Consider the following 24157-nt stretch of genomic DNA (forward strand, 5'->3'; position numbering starts at 1 on the left):
GAAATCTATATTCTTTTGGGGATGTATTATGTTGTAGGGCAAGCTAGGGTAACAGATATTAAAGCCCCCCTTTTTCAAATAATTGGCCAGAAGAAGGATTGAATAGGTGAATTATTCATTCCATTTGCACAACATTTAACAACGCATACACCTCCTAAACGATTTTTTTTTATTTATCTTCATTTTGTCGGAATAGAAATGTTCTATGATCTCAGTAATCATTTAAGTATAAACTAAGGCACACTTTTTTACTTGGTTGTGCTATAATGGATTTAGTATTACCTTTTTTTTTTCAGTTAAGAAAACAATGAAAATAATGGATTATTTAAGGTTCTCTCATTAAAATACTCAACATAATAATTCTTTATTTGCAAAACAAACAAAAAACAATTTTGAATACGACAAATACATAGACAAAACAAACATAATAAAAAATTGTAAACTTAGATTAAGTGTAATATTTTCAAAATCAATTCAACATCATGTCAGCACCAATTATTCCACACCACATTTTACACTAGTTTAACAAATAATTCATACTTTTTATACTGATTCAGAAGCGTTGCTAATGTGGTTTATTTATTATAAAAGTTATATGTCACTGGGTCATTATCAAACACTACAGGAAATTGCACAATGTATAAATTTGTCTTTGGTATAAACGTCTAAATACTATACTGAGTAATATAAGTTCAGCAGGGCATATTTTAATATATTTCAACAAATAAACAACACCTATTGTCTGTGTGTGTGTTAGAAGTATGCAAGTGATCTAATTATTACAGGAAAGAAAGTGAACCATAATGAGTGATTTTCTTTACTTGAAAATGGAAAAACTTGACAAAAATTAAGATAGATTTAACTTAAATGTATCTGTTGTTTAACTTTTTTGTAAAACAGTATATTTTGAATTTGTTAATAGTATAATGCGACATAGGTAAAGATTTTTCTTTATAAAATATTATTATTTCCAATTTTGATAAAAACACATATTGTGGTCAAGAAGATCGCGTTGAAAAACTAAAAAAATGTATGCACTTCACCCTTTTGAAGTTAAATGGTCAGTTTCATTTGGCCTTATTAACATTTTTTTTAGTCGAGCGTAACTGATAAGTCTTTTGTAGACGAAATACCCGTCTGTCGTAAATGTAAAATTTCAATCCTGGTATTTATGATGAGTTTATTTACCACATTTACAAATATTATATACAATTGTATTATCTTTCTATTAAATATACCAACCGAGCTATAAACTAGCTGTTGGCGCTTTTAATCTTGGTGTTATTTAACATTTGCAGTATTGAAAATAAATTGTAAAAATGAAACAATAATACTTTTCTTAAAAGAGGATTTACGTATTCAGCTTCGTTTTAAGAGTGAATGGCAATATATTTGGGTTTTTTTTAACAAATGCATGACAGGGTGCTGACTGACCTAAAGTGGGGGGTCTCTCCTGTCAGTGATTCCCTATGAAAGTCAGTGGTCAGCCGAGAACCAGCTTATTATCATAAAAAGAGAGATATAGATACAGTCAGTGACTGTACATAAAAAAAATGATAAGAAATGATTATACGGTCAATGCAATTTGACTGCGCAAATAGCACAGCTGCAGTGTATAAAAAAATTATACATTCAAGTCGAAATTTCATATGATACCTCACCCCAAGGGTGACTGGGGTATAGAAATATGGTCACTTGGTCTTCTCCCGACCGGCAGTAAAACGCTTGCTGAAGTGGGGCGTCCGTTTGGCTGTGCGGGATGTATCAAGTTCGCAGTCACGTCCGTCAGAAGGGGACGTTAAATCCGATGCCTCGTGTAAAGAGAGTGCCACGCTCTTTGCACGTTAAGAACCCTTGCAACAACTCTTTGAGGGGTCCGTAGGTGGCCTGTTGCAAGGCAAAATTTCTGCCCCTATCCAATATACCCTCATTTTCCAGTGGCAGTCCAAATTTCCCAGACCATCATCCTAGATGGCCTGTATTACAACAACCTACCTATTGTATTTATTGTGAACTTGTTCTCGTCCTGAATATGCATGAAATATTTGCCACTGGACGTTAAGCAACCAACAATCAATCAATCAATCATATGATACCTGGTTATTATAAACTTTCTGAGGTGGAACATTTGGTGGAATTAAACAATCATATCATGCTTACAAGGGGTATTTGCCAAAAATATCTGTTTCGAGGTAATCAAATTTTCCTCGCCTAACGGCTCTGGAAATTTGTACCTCTCAACCGGTATTGTTGGCAAATACCCCTTGTAAGCATGATATATTTGTATAAAATTCAGATGACAGGAATCTATGAATTTAATTATTCAAATTCACAATCCTCAAAATTTGAATAATTGATTTTTTTTCTTCAGAAATGACAGAAAAAAAATTCTAGGGTGTCTGGTAACTACTGGAACCATTAATATATTTTTATTTAGCCCAATTGTGTAAAAAATGAATTTCTATACATGCAATATCTATGCATTTTTCTTGACAGTCAACAGAAATCTCATTTAAAACAAAAGACTAACTTGTTGAAAGCTGTTTATCCATTACTTTTCTTGCAGCAAATTTCTCGTCCCCATTGTGTGCAGTATAGTTTGAAAACTGGTAGTCTGTAAATAAGGATTAAGGAAAATAAAATTAGAATAAATTTTATTAATTTTAATAAAAATTAGAATGAATTTTATTAATTTTAATAAAAATTAGAATAAATTTTATTAATTTTAATAAAAATTAGAATAAATTTTATTACATTTTATCTATTACTTTTCAGACACAAAGACTACTGTTGAAAATTTGTTGGTAACTTGGTGAAGGGATTTAACCACTTAACCACATTATTGGTAATATGCAATAGTAAAAAAGTTGAGGACCTCTAGACATTTTTCAAGGACCACCACAGGGAAATAAGAATTCTTTGACAACAGGCTGTCATTCTAAAAAAAAAACAAGTATTTGTAACGTTTTGCTGGTTAACCAAAAATAATGATAAGTATTGAAAAATGGTGTAGAATTATTTTGTTAACTTTTCAGTTTTTGACATGATGTGTATTGCATCAATAGAAAATCACTCTTTCTTTTTAGGAATTTAACAAAGTTTCTTAATTTGAAGGTTTTTCATGTACCCACTTCATGAAATCACACATTGTTATGTCATACCTTAGATTAAATTGTTTTCAAAGGAAAAAAGAAAATTATAAAAAACACAATAAGACAAAGGGGGATCAATCATTCCAACATATTACTGTTAAACAATTTTTGTAATAGATTTAAACCTTTACAATGGTTTCCAGAAAGGGAAACAATCTGTTTAGCTGGAATGGTCATTGGATCATCATCTGAAAGAACACAAATAAAAATATGGCTGAATTATTTGTCTTTTAAGGTTTTGCATTTTAGAAATATTCATATTGGAGAAATCATGAACATAAATCACATTCACTTTGGACACTTTAAGACATTCAAATATAAGACAAGTTCATCAGTTTTGTGAAAGGATAGTTTTGACCCTTATTCTTTACTAGGTAGCTCATTTTGAAGAGCACCTCAACCCAGTTTGAGGAGGTTCCAGGTTGAAATCCTGGCTTAGTACTTATGCTGGCTACAGTTTGGTGTAGTTTTTTATGCCAGTTTACGGGACGTAATATGGTATACCGTTGACCGTCTGTTGTCAACATGACGAACATTAATTCAAAAACGCTTTAACCTATATGCCTGTCACTTTGTAGAATTGTTTATTTCTATGATGAGAGCTCCCGCTTGTTTTTTTTTTATGAATTTTGGATCTTACAGGTTCTGATTTATGGGACATTTTCGTTCAGTTTAATTGTTACTAAAAATTTAATATACAAACAATGAGTACACATATTTCATATTGATAATGCTGCATTATTTTTTTATTTTAGTATATACCTGTCTCTTCATGATTGCTGTGATTTTCCTCCACAGTCGGAATAAATGCAGGTTCCTGGTCATCATCTGAAAAAAATTGAAAATGGTAAGAAATTATAGTTTTTGGAAAGTTTACTATACAGTACTACCTGTGACATTATCTTATTCATGGTGGCCCTGAACATTATGTCCACCATGGTGGCCCCTTTATGTTCATCATTATACCCCCTGTAGCTTAATCAATAAACAAGGTATTAATCATAAACTAGTCAAGGATAAAGTAAATCTTTGGTGCATTGAAGTGTTAAAATGATATAACATACAGGTCATATGTCTCAGGTAAAATATACATATATGTGTTTGTCAAATTTAATAACTGTGATTATGTCAAGAATATTCAAAAACAAAATGAAATAATAAAACTATTTGAACAAATAGCTTTATATTTTTTTTAATTGACTCATGACTATTTCTTTGACAATATACCTTTTAAATAGTTTTTAATCAATTTTAAAAGTTATTTTTACATGTACTTTATGGTAAGAAGAATAAATGAATATCACCTCTAATATAATGCAAACTTTCCAAATGCCTGCCTTTTTCTATTGATAAGGTGATACTCAAATTAATTTTCTTAATTCAAAATGGTTTATAATTAGATCATTGTAGATAGGCTGATCTGCATTTAACACTGTTTAAAAATGTAAAAAAATGTTTTTAGGACTTATTCTAAATAAAATTAAGGCAATTCATTATTTCCTTATTGAATAAATATATCCGAAATATTCATTACAACAAAATTTCATAATATTTTTATTGTCATATAAACATATTGTATTGAGTTTGTGACAAAAAAAAACCCATTATAATGCAAAGAAATAACAATGCTATAAGAAATTAACACATGGAATGTTTTTTTTAGGTTTCTATCCTCAGTTCTAATTTACGACTATTTTATAAAGGAGCCAATATTTTAAACATGTTCATATATTGAGGTTTAGCATTTCTTTCATTTTTTGTTCTTACGAGACTTTATTATGAGAAGGTAAACAATTTTCAAAAAGATTATCTCAAGTTATTTTGTTAATTTTACCATTAAGGAAGGAGTGTTCTTCATTGTCCAGCAAGTGGCAGAGTTTACATATTCTATCCTTTTTAGGAATTATATATTGTCCACTATTTTCTTTTTCTAAACTATGACAACTAACTCTCTACTTCAGTGACACATTTGAGTGTTTACAGTTTTTATCAAAGTTTTTATTCTTAAATCTATTTTCAAAAATATTCTTATATTTTTCTTTAAATTAATTTTTCAAGGTCTTTAAAAAGATTTAATTCATTCAAGTCCCTGCAATTATTTACCTTATCTCAAAGGCCTGGATTGAGGGAAGTATTCTTTGCAAATGTATACCAAGAATATGTACATGTATCATGCCAGTCCAGCACTTTCAACAATATAATGTACACACAAAAAAATGATTTAATTAATAGACCATAAAAGTGTCACATTTATATAAGTGTACTTTTGTCAAATTTTAGCTTTTAACTGACAGAAATTAGCCAAACCGAAGATAACATATTTAATTAGTTCATAGTTGTTTAAAAAAGCAAGACAATTTTTTTTTCATCAGATTCACTTTATTCAGAGATAGGAACATTTTTCATTATGATTAGCATTTTTAATGAGTTTTTATCAAAATTTGATGATAACTAGGTTGGCATTTGGAAAATAAGTCTCTTCAATAATATTTTTTTATGCACAACTTCTGTTTTCAGATTTGAAAAAAGTAAAGACAGACAAAAATAGTTTTTTCCTAAACCGTATAATGATATTTGTAGTTCTCCTGAATGATTATAGATGTTATCAAAATTTATTGTAAAAGGATTGATACTGATCAGTTTATTTTGTTAAGAAATCGGCTTGTTCGAAATTACTTGCCTCATGGTTTCTTTAAAAATATCATTTGCTTGATTATTAGTTATTATTAATAATAATTCATTAAATAATGCAAACAAACAATTGAATAAAGAACATCATGTACATTTATTATTTTTTTACTTAAAAAATGTTTATTAAAAATCTGTCAAATGCTAGTCAATAACTTTATCTTTTACTTTTTTGTGTATTTTTGCTATTCAAAATTCTTACCAAGATGAAATTAAACGAATAAGAAACAAAAAAAACATACACAAATGAATATAAAAAACAAATAAAAAACTTTAAAAAAAGATTTTAATAAATTTAAAGACAGATAAATCAATAAATAAATAAATATAAATTAACAAAGAATAAAACAATATTTTATTCTACATTTTCAAAAAAGGTGAAAAGTCATTTTTTTAAAAGAAACATACAAGCTGAAAACTTCAACCTTGATTGATTTCAACAGGTAACATAATTAGATAAAACATCAACCTATGTTTTATGACCCCAATAAATGGCCAACATCTCAAGATTGAATACCCCAATAAATGGCCACCATTGGATGTTGACCATGCAAGAGAGTGGACATAATTAAGAGGATGTCACATGCTTTACTGTAGCTTACTTATGCTGAGTTCACGCCTAATTCGATTTCGAAACGTTTAACGTCCTAACGTCAATTTTAATTTGAATTACAATGCGTGTCAAATTCCCTTAACTGTCAAAACAATGTTAACTTTTAATTTGTTTTAACAAAAGGGTATCTCTAATTGGTATTGGATAATTCCTATTTGATATCCAATTCGAACGTGATTAACGAAATCACATTCGATTGAAATTAAATTCGAATTAAACGAACGTGTGAACGAGGCATATAGTTACTTTCCTAAGGCATTGGCCTCAAACTTCCGGTGACATATTACAGCAAATGTTTTTCTCCAAGATAATTAATAACAAGTGTTAAAAATTTTGATTTATATTGAAAAATCTTTTGAAATTTTACTTAAAGTCAGGTTGAATGACAGCAAAAAGTCTAATTATAAAATTATTTCAGGATACTTTGACCTACCAGTTTCATCATCATTACTTGGTGTTGTTCCTTGGATAGGATGTTGGACTGCTGTATTTAAAAAAAAAAGATAATTATGTTGCTTGACCTATAAAACTCTTTTTGCTGCTAAGTTGCTCAAGTCTACTAATCAATACTAGGTTGTAACATGTTTTATATTGACAATATTTAGTCATACAAGAACATATATGGTTTAGGGGTAGGGATCTTGATTGTTTAATTAACTCTTTGGTACTACGGTACTACCCCTATAATTTTCGCCTTTTTAGCTGTCAGATCTCACTTGCTAATAAAGGATTTAATGAGAATGAACATTTGACATGATTGTGTTTTGTTACGAGTTTTACTCTTATTTTGCTAAATGTTGAAGTGAATCTATTTAAAGGTTATTGTTGAAAACCTTTTTTATGATATGATTAAATCTATTTACCTCTTGGGAACTGTCTCATTTGCACTTAAGTTTATAAATCTTACCGTTTTATGTAAAAACTTCACTTTAATCAAAATAAATCTGTACAACATCATGAAAACTATAATATATAGGAATAACTGTACATGTTTGACATTTGCCAAAGTTCTTCATAAAGACTAAGGCGAGACAGCTGCCGGACTCTGTAGTCATCTGTTGCACTATCTGTTTGTAGCCATAGTTTGTCAAGAGTTCAAGAATTTTTGAATTTAACTGAAACACATTGTCATTGAAATCTCCCATTGCAACTGGCAAATTTTCTTTACTATCTACTTCATCTAGTAGATGAACTAAGTTATGACAGAATAGTTGTAGAGGATAAACTGGAGGTCTATAAATATTGATGAGAACAAGTTTGGTTGGTTTTTCAATCTGGATAGCAACATATTCTATATTTACAGCTGAGTATTTTTTTTTAGAAAAATGTACATCCTTGTGAACTAGTGTGGCAACTCCTCCTCGTTCAGCTGCAGCTAGTGTGCTGTATGGTGAGTTTGATGTGTATGCTTCTGATCTTGATTTAGAACATAGTATAAAGTCTGGTAATAATGATGGTGGTACATAAGTTTCCTTCTTTAACCATGTTTCATTAAAGCAAATAATATCTGCATAACTGTTGCCTGTGTTATATCTTCTTTGTGTGGTAGAAGTCCCTCTGTATTGTGGAAGGTGACAGTCAATGAGTGTTCAACTGAAGGTTCAGTTGCAGCTTTTGCTAGGTGGAAGGATTCCATTGAATCAAGAGCTATTGTTATATCTTCTGAAGCATAATTTACTTTAGGATCAAAGTCTATAATGTGCATACCTTTTAGTGATGAAACTCTGCTAAATTCTACGTATGCCATTCCTGTTCTTTTAAGAGACACAACAATTTCTTTTACTGTCATTCCCTGAACCTTATGGATAGTTGCTGCCCATCCAAGTCTGAGTGGCAGTTGTTTTCTTGTTACATTCTTCCCATGTAAAACTTCTTCGACTGGAGATATTCGTACAGAATCTTTGGGTAAAGATTTTGTTTGTATCAACTTTGAAATATGTTTCTTACCACTTTCAGGGTGGTCAAATTTAACATAAACTGCTCTTATTTCATCATTTTGACTTTTCTCTATGCCTGTTATGCTTCCAAATGCACCATTTACTAAACCATCAGTAGTGTCTATATTACGAACCAACATGATTCTAGCACAAAGTCCTAGTTCAATGACATCTTGTAAGTCTTCTGATGTATATGTAGAATATGGTTCATTTTTTTGTGATAATTGTCCTGTTAAAGAGTTTTTGAAGAAATCCTTTGCTTTTGACTTTACAGTCTGCTGACAGACATCTTTGATCATGTGTTCATTATGTAAATTTACTTCTTTGTTTGTTGGGAAGATATGTAAAACATTTTCTGAACTCTCTGGAATTTTTGACACAGATACAGATGACAAAACTGTCAAATCATCTTCCGAGAATGGTTGACCCTTAAAGTGTGTTCTAATTCTATTTAGTAATAGCGCAAATTGTTGGTCATCTTTCTGTCGCATGATCTCTGTCAGGATAACAATTTTGAAGACAGGATTCCAAAGATCAAGGAAAACAGAACTGATGTATCTATACAATGTTGAAGCTCGAACAGGGGGTAGTTGATAAAAGTCTCCAACAGCAAGTATAGCTATGTTTCCAAAATAGGTTTTTGTCTGTTTGATTTGAGATAATCTGCCATGAATGTATGACAGAAGTTTATGGTCGACCATCGAAATCTCATCAATAACATTGATTGATTGTTGGTTGCTTTACGCCGCATTAGCACAAAAAGGCTATATCGCGGCGAGAGCTAATTCGAATATTTTTACAATTTAAAGCATATTTTTAAAATAAGACAAAAGGTCCTTCAATACACAAAAATTCTTGACTAAAGCAAATTGATTATATACAAATAAAAATCAACAGTAAAATAACGTGATAAAAATTAAAATCGATTTAAATATAATAACATTTTTATATTTTATAATAAATTCCAATTTCTTTTAAAAAAGCAACAATATTTGTAAATGGAACATTATTAAATAAATCATACATATTATTCACATTGAAATGCTTCTTACGAATATCAGCAAAGTCAATACAATTAATTAAAACATGTTTAATAGTATACTTGCAGTTGCAAGGAACACATTGTGGTTCATCTTCATTTTTTAAAAGATACTCGTGTGTTACTCTAGTATGACCAATACGACATCTAGTAATAACACACTGATCTTTTCTGCACATAATATTATCAAAAGGTTTGCCTAAATTAGGTTTAATTTCATGCAATTTATTATCGTCTTTTTTACTCCATTTATTTTTCAATATATTAAAAACATATTCTCTAATATTAGATTTAAAATCAGTATATGGTATATCACAGTTAGATAGAGGGTCACCCAGGGCATTCTTTGCCTCAAGGTCTACTGCTGTGTTTCCAAGGATTCCAACATGACTCGGAACCCATAGAAATATTATTTCTTTCAGAAGAATTTTTAAATTCCTCATTACATATAAAATTTTCAGGATTGTTGGGTTTTTAATTTTAGTATTTCGTATAGCTTGTAAGCATGAAAGTGAATCCGAACATATAATAAATTTGGATTTATCTGAAGAAGCAATAAATTTCAAAGCCAAAATTATTGCTTCTGCTTCAGCAGTAAAGATGGATGCATCAGATGGCAAACGGAGGGTTGCAGCTCTGTCCCTGAAGACAGCAGCAGATGCAACTCTATCACCATCTTTTGATCCATCAGTATAGACAGTTGAAAAATCGAGATAATCGGCTTTAATTTCAGCATAGTGTTGCTGAATTAAAAGAGGATTTGTTTTATTTTTATTGTGTTCACGGAGATCAAATATCATTTTTGGTTTGGGAAGTTCCCATGGAGGACATTTGCAAGTTTTAACTTGAGCAACAGATTTTAAATCAAAAGAAGCTAAATGTCTTTTGTGGATAGTTGTATCATTGGCAATCATACCACATCTTCTTTTTTATATATAGCTATAGTAAGCAATTGAACCTGATTGTATTATTTGCTGTGTTGGGATTTGCCATCTTTAGACTGAAAAATAATGCTGAATAGTAGTTCTAATTTTTCTAATTATTAAACTCTGATAACCACATGTATGGGGATGTCGATACCCTTACAAGAATAAAAAGGAAAATAGATTATTGAGTGCGAAATAAAATTAATTTTGTTATGAATTCATTTCTCTAATGAATACTTATCTGTGCACACATCAGTCTTCACAATGGACGGCTAAATCAACCGGATTTGTTATCACATAAGCAACACGACGGGTGCCACATGTGGATCAGGATCTGCTTACCCTTCCGGAGCACCTGAACTCACCCCTAGTTTTTGCTGGAGTTCGTGTAGTTTATTCTTTAGTTTTGTATGTTGTGTCATGTGTAGTATTTTTTGTCTTTTTCATTTTTAGCCATGGCGTTGTCAGTTTGTTTTAGAATTGTGAGTCTGACTGTCCCTTTGGTATCTTTCGTCCCTCTTTTAAGTGGTATTTCAACTTGCTTTTGGTATGGATCCACTTCAAATAATGCTGTGATTGAATATGAATTACAGGTATTTATTGAATTGTTTAGTAATTATGTTTATTCCTAATTTCACCTATTTACTGTAACATTTATTATGGTTATAGAAAAATATGTGTTCCAAAATTAGATGTATCAAATATGATACAATGGGTGTTTATTTTTATCATCAAGGGGGATAATCACTAATTTTTTTTTATATTATATTATATGCAAAAAATGCATACTTGTGCAATTATATAACTGTTAGTTGATTTTAAAATATTTTCAATTACCTATATAATTGTAACTTAGTAGTGTGAAAGTGCATGCATTGGCAGTGGGTCCATTTCAACACAATTAAAAATCTGCACCAAATTTTATATGCAGTCCAACACTGAACTGACACTTTTGTGTATGTAATTAAGTTTTATTACCTTGTCCACATGACTGAAATAAAAAAAAATCTTTATCAGAATTAGGAAATAAGAACAAAAGCAGTATTCAAAACCCTAAAAAATCAAATCCAACACACAATTTCATTGCCAAGCTCTATAAGGAATTATAAATCTGTTCTGGACGCGTATGGTCGGACCATATAAGTATAATATATTGAATGGGTGTTTTGTGTACTTTGCTCATTAGAACGAACTATTATGATCACATTGGTACAAATTTTCTGTTATATTGTCAGGCAATTTATCAAAATCACTGTGTTATCAGACCTGTTCTTCTAGGTCCTGTCTAAGAATATCAGACCTCGTGATTTTTCTGCCTATGCCTATGTTGTATGCTTGCCAATAAATAATGTGGTTCTCCTCAAATTGAAGATTTGAAATATAGTTTTCCCCTTTTCGCTTGTGTTGAAACATGGTTTGCTTTGTGTTTCGCTTGTGTTGAAACATGGTTTGCTTTGTGTTATCTACAGAAACAACTGCACACTCACATCCAGAAACACCAGAACCACTCATTACTGCTGCTTGCATATCCTCAGCTGTGGTAATATTGCCTCCGGAAGAAACATTCATGTGCATTTTGCATCTCATGTGTGCAATTTTAGAATCACAAACTTATTTTCCTGCTTTGGGCTCATTGAAGTCATATCTCAGTATTCTAATACCTAAAACAAAAATTAAAAAAAAAATCGATTTGTACTTATTATATTTTATATTTGAAAATATTTTGGTCCTTTTTTTCAAAAAGTTTTTAACCTCTCATTCCTGGACGATGTTGAGGTCCCCTGCAATAACGAAGACATAGGGAAAATATCTATACTTCGACGATTCACTGTTTCAAGTTAAGGGAGTATTATTATCTATATTCACGTATGATGTAACCGATGTATAGTTACAAATTTTCTTCTGCTTGTTTTTTATGTGTGTGAAATTATAGGTGGTTCTATATTACTAAAATAAGGAAGTATAAAGTTTTGAACGGTAAAACGATAAAATAAATACCTCTGCTGATGCAGAAAATGACGTTTATGATCTTCAGGTTTATCGATACGAGGGGACAGCCTATGGTGACAAAAAATTACCAAATTGTGTAGAACTAAAAGTCACAAATAACTTTTCTTTGCTCATGTGGTTGTAATGACGTGACCACTTTATTTTTCATTACGATATAATTTATTCGCTCTCTGAAGATTTTTCGGAAGAGGTCACGGTCTTATTAAAAGGCAAGGACGTCAATGTCCCTAATGCTTTTTTTTTTTAGGTTTGTTAAATTCAATACTATGAGACCAATACTAGGCTGGATCTGTTAAAACAGTTCATTTCAGCCTAACATCATAAATAATGTATTTTAATGTTTCCTATAAATCCAAACCATGTAATTCTAATTGAGATGCCTTCCGAACCCTAATCAAGACCAGTTTGTAATCAAGGAAACAAAAATGTGGGTTTCTATTCATCATGTTTGTCTGAATCTATTAATTAAAAAAAAAATATGCATATGCCACGAACTGCTCAGAAATAGGTCCTTAGCGAGCGACTACGTCTTGTTCCCAGTTTTAATTTTCTATGTCCTTGAGAACTGAATAGGGTTTTTCTAAAGCTGAGTGGTGCTTGTACTTGGCTAATGATCATCTGAAGTACTAAAAACGAAGAATTTAACTTAAGTATTAAATCAAGCATACACTTATATCTGAGGTTTATCATGTTTACTTTAAACATATTTATTTATAGTGGATTGGGAGACAAGTTTTGCAACTTATATTAATCCCTTTCCACTTTGCGGGTGCGAGTGCTGTCTTGTAGCGGAATTAGCCTACTCTCTTTTTTCGAAATTTACAAGGGTGACTTTAACGTGCAAGAGATATGGCTCTTTCTTAACACGGGTCAGCCATTTACCGTCCCCTTTCGACGGACTATCATCGTTTCCTCAAGACCATACTCGCAAATGGTGTCAAGGGAGAGCCGAAAATTTAGTTCCTGAAAGAACTAAATTTTCATCCCAAACGGGAATCGAACCAGGAACCTTTGTGATAGTAGTCCGATGCACTACACCACGGCTCTCTTATCTTTTTTATGTTTGTCACCCTTAAACCCTCCCATTATCATTCTTTTATTTTATTTTCCACTAGATTAACAACAGATTTTTCACTCAAACTAAGATGTAATTATTAAGTATTCAGATCGTAAAAGACTTGCAAATTCAAGTATAAATCATCCCATCCCTCTATCATTTCCTTCAGTTGAAGTGTTGTCAAAAATTACATGTGCAATCAATTTGTCTACCATTTACCAAAATACTATTATGTAAATATTAGAAAATAAAACTTCTATAGGGAAAAAACAAGTAAATTGTTAAAACTTGTCTTAACTAAATGAACATGTGATAATAAAGCTATATTAAATATATTAATTTTGATAAAAGTATGCTAACAATGCCTTATTACATTTGTGTAGATTGTTAATCAATATGTCTATTTTATATATTTTATTTTTTCAGAAACCTGCAAGATGAATAATATATTCAATTAAATCCAATAAAGGAAATGTGCGATATACCACACCTCTGAAAGTGAAAGTTATGACAGTGTCCCTCGACAAAGAAATTCGAAAAGGAGGGAAAAGATAAATCCTGGACAATTGTGTCATCAGCAGTCAAGCTATTATTAACTATGAGGAAAAGCTTAGCTCCATGAAGACAGGAAATTCAGTCACGTTAAGAAATTATATCTACAGGGATGAAACAATAATAATAACAGAACTAGTCGCCAAGAACTTCTAGAGTACAAAGATAAGAATAAAGCAGCTAACAGAACACCACATGTACTCACTTAATAACATCCATTGTTCAGAAGCATTGGAAAATTATAGAAAATGATTCAAATCTAAAAAAAAAAAAAAGTATTTTCATCACCACCAGTCATGGCCTTTAGAAGACCCAAAAACATCCGTGACAAATTAGTGACATCTGTATTAGCAAAGCAGCCTTCTCCATCTCCCGGTTGCTACAAACAATGTGGTCGAAGGAATTGTTTGTGTTGTAAAGCTGTCAATACAAGCAGTTCTTTCATCAGCTCCGTTACTAAACAAAATTATACCATCTACTCTAATTCCAACTGTAAAACGGAGAACTCAATTTATATATTAACATGTGACACTTGTGGCATTCAGTATGTCGGAGAAACAATGGACACATTTAATATTCGGCTTAATAACCATCGTTCATCGTACAAAACCAACAAAAACTGTCCTCTCACAAGACATCTTCGTTCAACGAAACATCCTTTTGATAATTTTACTTTCCAAATCATAAGCGAGAAGGAGAAGAGAAAACTTTGGAATCCACCAACTGCACACTTTAGAACCTAAAGGTTTTACCGAAAAAGACGAGAAAAGATACAGGAAAGAATAAATAAAGCATCGTTCTTTTTGAGCTGCAAAAGTTTCTTATCATCTACATCCGATTTCACCTGGATGTACGTTTGTTAAAGCTAGTTGGTCTAGCGAAATATTGCGTATATTTTCATCATTGTGTAAATATTTCAAACATTCTTATATTTACATACTAGTTAGTGTGTTAAAAATTACATTGATAGGCAATCCATAATTTTATTTGTGTAAGTAAATTAAGCTCTGTACTGATTAATCCACATGCCCATAGATTTGTACAAATACAAATATTTTTATTGGCACAAACTCATTAACAACTAGTACCTCAATTGTTTGTAAAACAATTGAAAGGTCTTTCCTGTAAAAGTGATGTTTTCGTAATGCTCTTTGTACGACCTTTCGTTTGATATACGACAAGCAAACCTTCTGAAGCTCTTCGCTTTTTACACTTAATGACCTCATCCGCCTACATTTTTTAGATCAGAAGTATGATATATTTAACACAGGGTAGATGAGCTTTCAATTGATATGCCACAACGCCATGTTCTAAAAAGTTTGATTTTTGCACTTAATAACCCTATCCAACTAATTTTTGGAGGTCGGGAATTTGATATTTCAAATGTACACATCATGACCTTTCGTTTGATATACAACAACCCTATCTTAAAAGGAAATTTATTTTTTGCACTCAATGACCCCATCCAACCAATTTTTGGGAGACGTCAATTTTAAATTTGAAATGTACGCTTCATGCTCTTTCATTTGATATGCGACAACCTTACCATTTGAGATATTTGAATTTTTGCACTTAATGACCCCACCCGTCCCCCTGGGATGAAAATGGGTTTAAAATTTTTATTTTTAAGTTGAGTTTATTAAGACCTTCATTTTGATATATCAGACCTCTTTATCTGCCGTTGATAGTAGAATAAGTAAACATGTGATTGGCTACATATATTGCAGCTTTTCCATCAGAGGTTGGCGTCACTCTTCGCCGTATGTAAGGATAGAATTGGGTTATTCAAGAATTGTCATTGACTTACTTATATCAGGAAGTGCGTCTGTGTGTTGTGTTGACTGCTGGCTAGATCTTACCAGCCAGTTGTATGGTGTGAGTGGTCTTCTTGGTGGTTGTTCTGTAATAGTAAACCACTTTACATCAAAAATACATTAAACAGCTGATAATAAAATTACAATGCAAATTTCACCTATTATTATACGTAGACTAAAAAATATAGCAAAAATTTGTTCAAATCACAAAAATATCGTCCTCAAGACGAATTCATTACACCGCCCTAAATTTCCAATTTTACTAGCTAAATAATTCCCCTTATAAAAACATCAACCCGACAAGAAAGGACAAAAATAAGGCAATCCATCCCATAAAAAAGACCTTGGGTCCAATCCTACCATCACCATGTAACAAATTACTAATCTACTATGTACAGTGGTCAAGATGGAGCTCCTAGATCTTGTAGGTTGAAGTTTTTACACTGTACACGGGATGTGAGGCAAACAGTTCAGCATAAAAAATGCAATTCACAGAATATAAATAAATCCATTCACAAGTATTATAGTTCCTCTAAATCTTGTGGAATACAGTTCATAATAGACCTGTTGGTGACCTTCTGCTGTAGTTTTTTTCTACGGTCGGGTTGTTGTCGCTTTGACACATTCCCCATTTCCATTCTCAATTTTATACAATATATTGATTGATTGTTGGTTGCTTAACGTCCAGTGGCAAATATTTCATGCATATTCAGGACGAGAACAAGTTCACAATAAATACAATAGGTAGGTTCATACAATAGAGGCCATCTGGGATGATGGTCAGGGAAATTTGGACTGCCACTGGAAAATGAGGGTATATTGGATAGGGTCAGAAATTTTGCCTTGCAACAGGCCACCTACGGACCCCTCAAAGAGTTGTTGCAAGGGTTCTTAACGTGCCAAGAGCGTGGCACTCTCTTAACACGAGGCATCGGATTTTACGGAATATATATTGAACATAATGTAATTGTTTTGTCTAATGATAAACGAATTGCAACTGCTTGCAGATCTGTGGTGAGTTGGACTGTGCTATGAATGACGTTGTCCTTCACAAAAATGGATGATCCGCCTGCAGCACGTTCATCTACCTTAGAAAATGTGCTAAACATGTTGTATCCTTTTCAAGATACATTGTCAATTTCGTTTAGATGAATTTCTTGAAGACAAAATGCAATAGGTAAAAAAGACTGAACTAGAAGTGTTAACTCGAGAAGATTTATTTTAAGACCTCGGTAATTCCATTGGATGATATTTGTCATTATTTAATAAAAGAAGGGCGAATGCTGTCGAGTTTGCCAGCATTCTTATTTCGCTCACCCTGAGATTGTGATCTTTCGGGTGGCGGAACACTTTCGGTTTCCATTTCAGTTTCGTCGACAAGTGTTGAAAATCTGTTGTGCGAGGAGAGTCGTCGATCTCCGGGACCACATGCAGCTGGTTTTACTCCGCCTCGACCCCTACCCCGCGATCTCGAATCAGAAGACTTCTGACTTATAATTCTAGTGTAATTTTTAAAAATATTTAAATTGTTTAAAATGTTGCCTCGTTATTTCTTCACACTTTTAATAAGATTAACATTGTCAGATTAAATTAAAAAAATAATATAAAACATTGAATTTTGCCGCCCATTAAAGTTTATTTTCACAACATCGGAAATGGAATGTACACAAAACCCGTAATTATCTTCTTAGTCATCTTTGTGCTTCTTTTGAATCATCTGAAAAGATAAATAAATCGAGCATACAAATATTGAAAAGTGCAGGTGCTTAACCTCATAGTATCTATTACTTTTAAAAGTATACCGATTAAGAATAGGATAATGATTAATAAAAGTTCTGCCACCTAATTTTAAAAGATAAAACAATGTGATTAAAATTACCCAAACTGTCGCTGTAACGTACGAAACGATACATTTTCTAGTTAAAATTAGAAATAAAGGCTAATGGTATAAAAACAAAGTAAGTGGCAGTATTTTTCTTCGATTATAGTTCATTCTCTTTGCATCGGTTGTACGTTTGTTAACAGAAGGTGTTCTCTTGCACCTGCACTTTGAGGTTTTAGTAATTGTTGGAGATATTTATAGATCCGGGTGTCACGTGACTACTTTCACTTTAGAAAATTAAAAACGGCAAATCTATGATATATTCAACATATGTTCAACCGCAAAAAATACGTTTCAGCAATATTGTTAAAGTCCTTATGTTGTTTTTTAAACTGGGAAAAATTTGGTCGATTAAGTATAAAATGCAAGGTATATTTAAACAAAAATGCCTCAACACCCCTGCGGACTGAGTCGGGTGTGTCTATTCTGTGTTGGTCTTTGCATTATGTATTCGTGTTTGTTTTCTGTAATTAGTTACATTAGTTTCATTAAAAAATGTCCTGTACCAAGTCAGGAATATGGAAAGAGACATTCTTGCGGCAAGTGTAGTGCCTCACTTTGATAATCATCCTCTGAATTCAAGACCAGTTTTTATGGATGATAATGCTAGACCACATCGGTCCCGTGCTGTTATCGATTATCTGCGTGGAGAAGCAATAACAACTCTTCCTTGGCCTGCTTGTAGCCCAGACCTTAACCCTATCGAGCATGTATGGGACATTATTGGCCGAAAAGTGCGCGAAAGGGCACCACCAGTTCAGACACTTGATGAATTAGACAATGCACTTCACCAGGAATGGTTGCAGTTACTCCAACAACAAATTCGTCGATTGGTAGCAGGCATGAGAAGACGTTTGGAGGCAGTTATTCGTGTGAATGGAGGTTACACCAAGTACTGATTTTTTGGCTTATAAAGTTCAATGTGATGTAAACTATCGTTTTTACTTTTGTTTTGAAATGTCTGACATTTTTATATCCAATTACAGTAAAACTTGTAAAGTGCATTTTTTTTGTACAAAAATGACTTCATTTTGTAATCAAAATTGCTGTTATTAAAAAAAAAAATCATACATTTTTTTTATGTCGTTTTAATGCCATAGTTATCATTAACAATGTACCAATATCATTATACAAATATTTGATCATATTCGACCTGAAAAAAGACGTTCATTTTCCAAAATTTGAAAAATCAAGGTGTTGTAATACTTTTTTTCATGTGTATATTTAAAAATAAAATGGGGTACGACTACAAATTTAGCGGTTGAATTATGAATTAAACATTTGGTATTACAGTTTCTAATTTAGTATGACGTTATAATAAGACACGAAATACCGAAGAATTATATATAATTATTACAAAATTGACAAAAGAAAATTTGACCAAAACATCGACCACCATCTTCGGATATATGTAACTGCAGTTACGGAGATCACATTTACCCCAGTGATTAAGAGATAATGTCAAAAGTAGAATTTAGAAATTTTTTTTTTTCATTTTTTTCCGTATTTTTTTCAAATAGATTCAGTTTGGGTTAAAAGTCTTTTAGACACCTACAAATTTTGTTAAAATTTCATGGAATTGAATCTTTCACAAAAGCTTTTCAAGATCAACAAATCGCATCTGAAAAAAATGAATATTAAAAAAACAATTTCCGTATTTGAATGCAAATTAACTAAGTTGTCTGACAACAGTAATCATTTACCATTTGTGTGCCCCACCTACGATAGTAGAGGGGTATTATGTTTTCTGGTCTGTGCTTCCGTCCATCTGTTCCTTCGTCCGTCCGTCCGTTTGTCCCGCTTCTGGTTAAAGTTTTTGATGAAGCTGAAGTCCAATCAACTTGAAACTTAGTTAACTTGTTGCTTATGATAGGAGCTTTCTAATTTTAAAGCCAAATTAGACTTTTGACCCCGATTTCACGGTCCACTGAACATAGAAAAGAAAGAGGAGTTTTAAATTAAAGTTTTTGGTCAAGGTAGTTTTTAATGAAGTTCAAGTCCAATCAACTTGAAACTTAGTACACATGTTCCCTATGGTCATGATGGTATAATCTTTCTACTTTTAATGCCAAAGTAAATTTTTTACCCTATTTCACGATCCATTGAACATCAAAACTGATAGTGCGAGTGGGGAATCCTTGTACTTGGACACATTCGTATTTTTGTTTAGATTAAAGCATAAAAAAGATTTATATTTTGGAGCTTTTTGGTTACATCATTTTGCTGACAATATATTAGAGTGCGATACTCACAAGTAAACAGAGTAGAGAAGATTCGTGGATGTAAATACACATAGAAATAAATACAATAAGAATCATAGTGAATTATACAATTAAACACCAGGTTATATTTTTTATATCAGCCAAAAAATATATTTATTCTTTCCTTTTTTCCAGCTGTTTGGAATTGGCAGAAGTAGCTCGTCATATGGGGCACGAATTGGCCGTTCATAGGCTGCAAGATGATGTTATAGAATTAGCTAAAGGGTCAAAGCTTCTGTTAGCGGTATAAAGTGGAAAAGCGAACTGATTTAGGGGGATGTCGATAACGACATAGATATTGATGGTATATAATGTAACATAATGTTTTTGTAATGCCTTCACATACTAACATTAGTTGTTTTCAGGTAGACATAAATTAGTTCATTTTAAAAAAAATATTAATAATGCAAAAGTTGACTGATATTCAGTACTAGTTAAAAAGGCTCATCCTTCAGTGGGATTTTCCATTGGACATAATGACTTGTTTTAACTTTGAATTACTGGTCCTTCATGAAACCAGTTGGTCTGTTTAAATAGATTTAACAGCTGGAATTAGAAAAAATTGGCAGGCACAAAGAGCATGCTATATTATAAATTTTACTGACCATATTATAGATTTTTCTGCTTTGGTCTGACAGGTAGATGGGGGCCTCAATGGCCAAGTGGTCTAAGTTGTTCATCTGCAGTTATCATTAGCCTGACAACACTGAGGTTGTGAGTTTAAACCCTACTTGTGGCAGGTACTTTTGACTCATATCTTAATCAACCAGGATTGCTAGTTTTCCTGCTGAAATATGCTGCAGATCTCACATTTTTAATCCAATGCTACTTTAAACATGTTAAAAAAAAAAGAAAAAAAAAGTTATTTTGCTTTTTTAATAACATACACAAGTTTTTACTTTTTAAGAAGAGGCACTTGTCGATGGTGCAACATTGAAATGGGACTACCATGATGCTTTTGAAGGCATGACTAGTAATGATATACAGGAACTGACAAGGGAGGAAGTAGAAAAAAGGAAATCAGAAGCAATGGAAAAAAATGCATGGACCACAGCTGAACAAGTGAGGCTAAGAATTGATGATAAAAAAGGCCCTGCTGGAGATTTCCTGAAAGCATATCTCACTGAACCACTTGGTATGCTATGTTGGTCAATTTTACTGTACCCTATAAATTATAGAAGCATTTATTATAATGCTTAAATAAAAACAGACATTAACAACTATAGTTCATTGCAGAGTCTTCAACAATGAGCCCAGCCCATAATGCACAGTCAACTTTAAAAGGCACTGAGTATACATTTTGTTAAATGAAATACAGGTAGTGCAGTAAAGATACCCCTTTCATAAAAGATTCTTTGACAGTTAAAAGATGCATTTCTTATGTGGGAAACACAAGTTGCCTTTGTCACATAGTTTGTTTCCATATTGTATAAATAGACAGTTCTGCTTTATCATATGTATGATTTCGAAAACATTTTAAAATGTCAGTTTTTATAGTATATATAGTATTGATGTATGTTTTCCAGATAACCAGTTCTTTACTGATAGATCTCTACTGATGAAGTATGCAGACAGCTCTAAATCCAAACGAGATGAAATTCAAGGTCATGGGTATTTCAACAAGATTTTCAAATACATAGATAGTCATTGTGAGATAGGTGAACTTTATATAGAGTTTCGAAAATGCAAACAAAATTCTGAGGCATGCAAGTTTTTGCACTGACAGATCCACATTTCCTTATGTAAATCCTTTGCTAAGGCCCTATCCTGACTATGAGAGACTTCCAGACTTTCATTATTTACCTATTGAAAACACACCAATACTGATAGATGACCAACTAAGACACCTGATGACTATCAGCCAAGTGTTCAGTTAAAAAAATATATTTTCTACTGCAGAAGGTATATCAGTGAATGATGGTGACCAAATTGAAGACTTTTCAAAGAAGTACATATGTCCCATTATAAATGTGTTAGAATATGTTAAGCATATGGCTGACCTCAAACTCATGGCTATGAGAAAAAAAGGCAGGATGACAATTTAGGTAAAAAAAAAGTCAGGATAAACTTAAAAAAAAAGACAGGACCGAATAGAGTGAAAAATAAAAAGGCAAGACAGAGATTACAACTAAAAAAAAAATGCAGGACAAAATTTTTCATCCTAGCCCCCAATAAAAATCAAATGGTAGCTCCCTTACATATTAACGTTGCGTTTCCGTTGTGTCGTTTGTTTTCCTCTTATATTTAATGCGTTTCCCTCAGTTTTAGTTTGTTACCCCGATTTTGTTTTTTGTCAATGGATTTATGAGTTTGATCAGCGGTATACTACTGTTGCCTTTATTTCTCTTTTTTTTTAGTGAGAATTCACATTACTATAAGACGTGTCACGGTACTTATCTATCCCAAATTCATGTATTTGATTTTGATGTTATATTTGTTATTCTCACAGGATTTTGTCTAATGCTTAGTCCGTTTCTGTGTGTGTTACATTTTAATGTTGTGTCGTTGTTCTCTTATATTTAATGCGTTTTCCTCAGTTTTAGTTTTTTACCCCGATTTTGTTTTATGTTCATGAATTTAAGCGAGTTTTGAACAGCGGTATACTACTGTTGCCTTTATTTGCACTATGACAAGTTATGAATCAAGTTACCATTTGGCTCCAGCCGGTAGGGGACTATGTATTGTTAATTCCAGTTTTTCCAAGTTTCAAAAATGTAGCAAGCCTCTATATTTTTGTAGTTACAGATGTTGTTAATCCCTTAACATTGATAAATGCATGTCATAATTATGTCTGTGTGTTTTTTTTTCAGATTGATCGTGATAACTTCAGGCAATTCCTGAAGATTCATTGAAAGACTACATACATTTAGCTGGAGATCGATTTGTTTTGAGAGAATTCTGTAAGAAGGGGCGAAAACAAAAAAGACCACACTTATCAAAGTTGAGAAAAAGGTTAAATATACAGAAAGAGGAATCAAACTCGAATATGGGGAAGGATGGAAATCGTTTAGTTACCATAATACTATAAAATGAATACCTCGTGCTGAATGTTCAACCGGCCGTTAAAGCAATTTTTAGGCTGAAAGTTGTAGGAGAAAGGATGGATGATTTGATGATTTCAAGCAGCGATATAGCCTTTTAGTTATAATGCTGTGTAAAGGACTAACAATCAATCAATTATCATGACTTAACTTTTGATGCATATATATATTATTATTTCTCTGGCAGGGGTGGAGAATGTAGATTGCTTGATTGTTGGTTGTTTAACGTCCAGTGGCAAATATTGCATGCATGTGCAGGACGAGAACAAGTTAACAACAAATATATTAGGTGGGTCTTGTCATAGTAGAGACCTTTCGGGATGATCGTCGCGGAAATTTGGACTGCCACTGGAAAATGAGGATCTACTAGATAGGGCCACACATTTTGCCTTGCAACAGGCCACCTACGGACCCCACAAAGAGTTGATGCAAGGGTTCTAAACGAGCAAATATCGTATTAAATTTTAATTTGGCTGAATATGTGTTACCAGACAAAACATATCCTAGTAATGCAAATAAACTCATCATAGATACCAGGATCAAAATTTTATATTAACACCAGATGCGCGTTTCGTCTAGGAAGATTCAGAAGATTGAAATTTAAAGGAAACATTCAAGTTGAAACATCCGTAGAAATAATTATGTTACTGTGTTTTGCATAACATTTGTATTTTAGAACATGATTTCTTAGACGAAATACTTAAATGATGGCGACAATAACAAATTTAAGAAAAACCTATTTCCAGTAAACGACGAAGAAACATCTGGAACTTTAAAACGTGACAATAGTATATTTGATTTCAATGTATAATCTAATTAGTAAAATTCATCATCATAAGGACGATTTTCATTTTGTTTTGTCTATTTAAATTCCAGACAAAAGGATATTTATCAGAAAAGCTATCTTTGTGTTATGTATTATCTTGCTTTAAGAACAAACATGCCTTCGTATTTCTCAGGTAAAACTGCTATGCACCAATCTTTAATATCCTTTCTATTTAGTGCATTAATTGAAGTCTTTTTGGTAATGTTTTCAGTTCCTCTAAACAGTACAAACGATTGATTGATTGTTGGTTGCTTAACAGCCAGTGGCAAATAGTTCATGCATATTCGGGACGAGAACAAGTTCACAATCAATACAATAGGTAGGTCCTGTCATAATAGAAGTCATTTGGAATGATGGTC

The sequence above is a fragment of the Mytilus galloprovincialis genome, chromosome 11, assembly GCF_965363235.1.
Source record: "Mytilus galloprovincialis chromosome 11, xbMytGall1.hap1.1, whole genome shotgun sequence".
In the NCBI taxonomy this organism is placed as follows: Eukaryota; Metazoa; Mollusca; class Bivalvia; order Mytilida; family Mytilidae; genus Mytilus; species Mytilus galloprovincialis.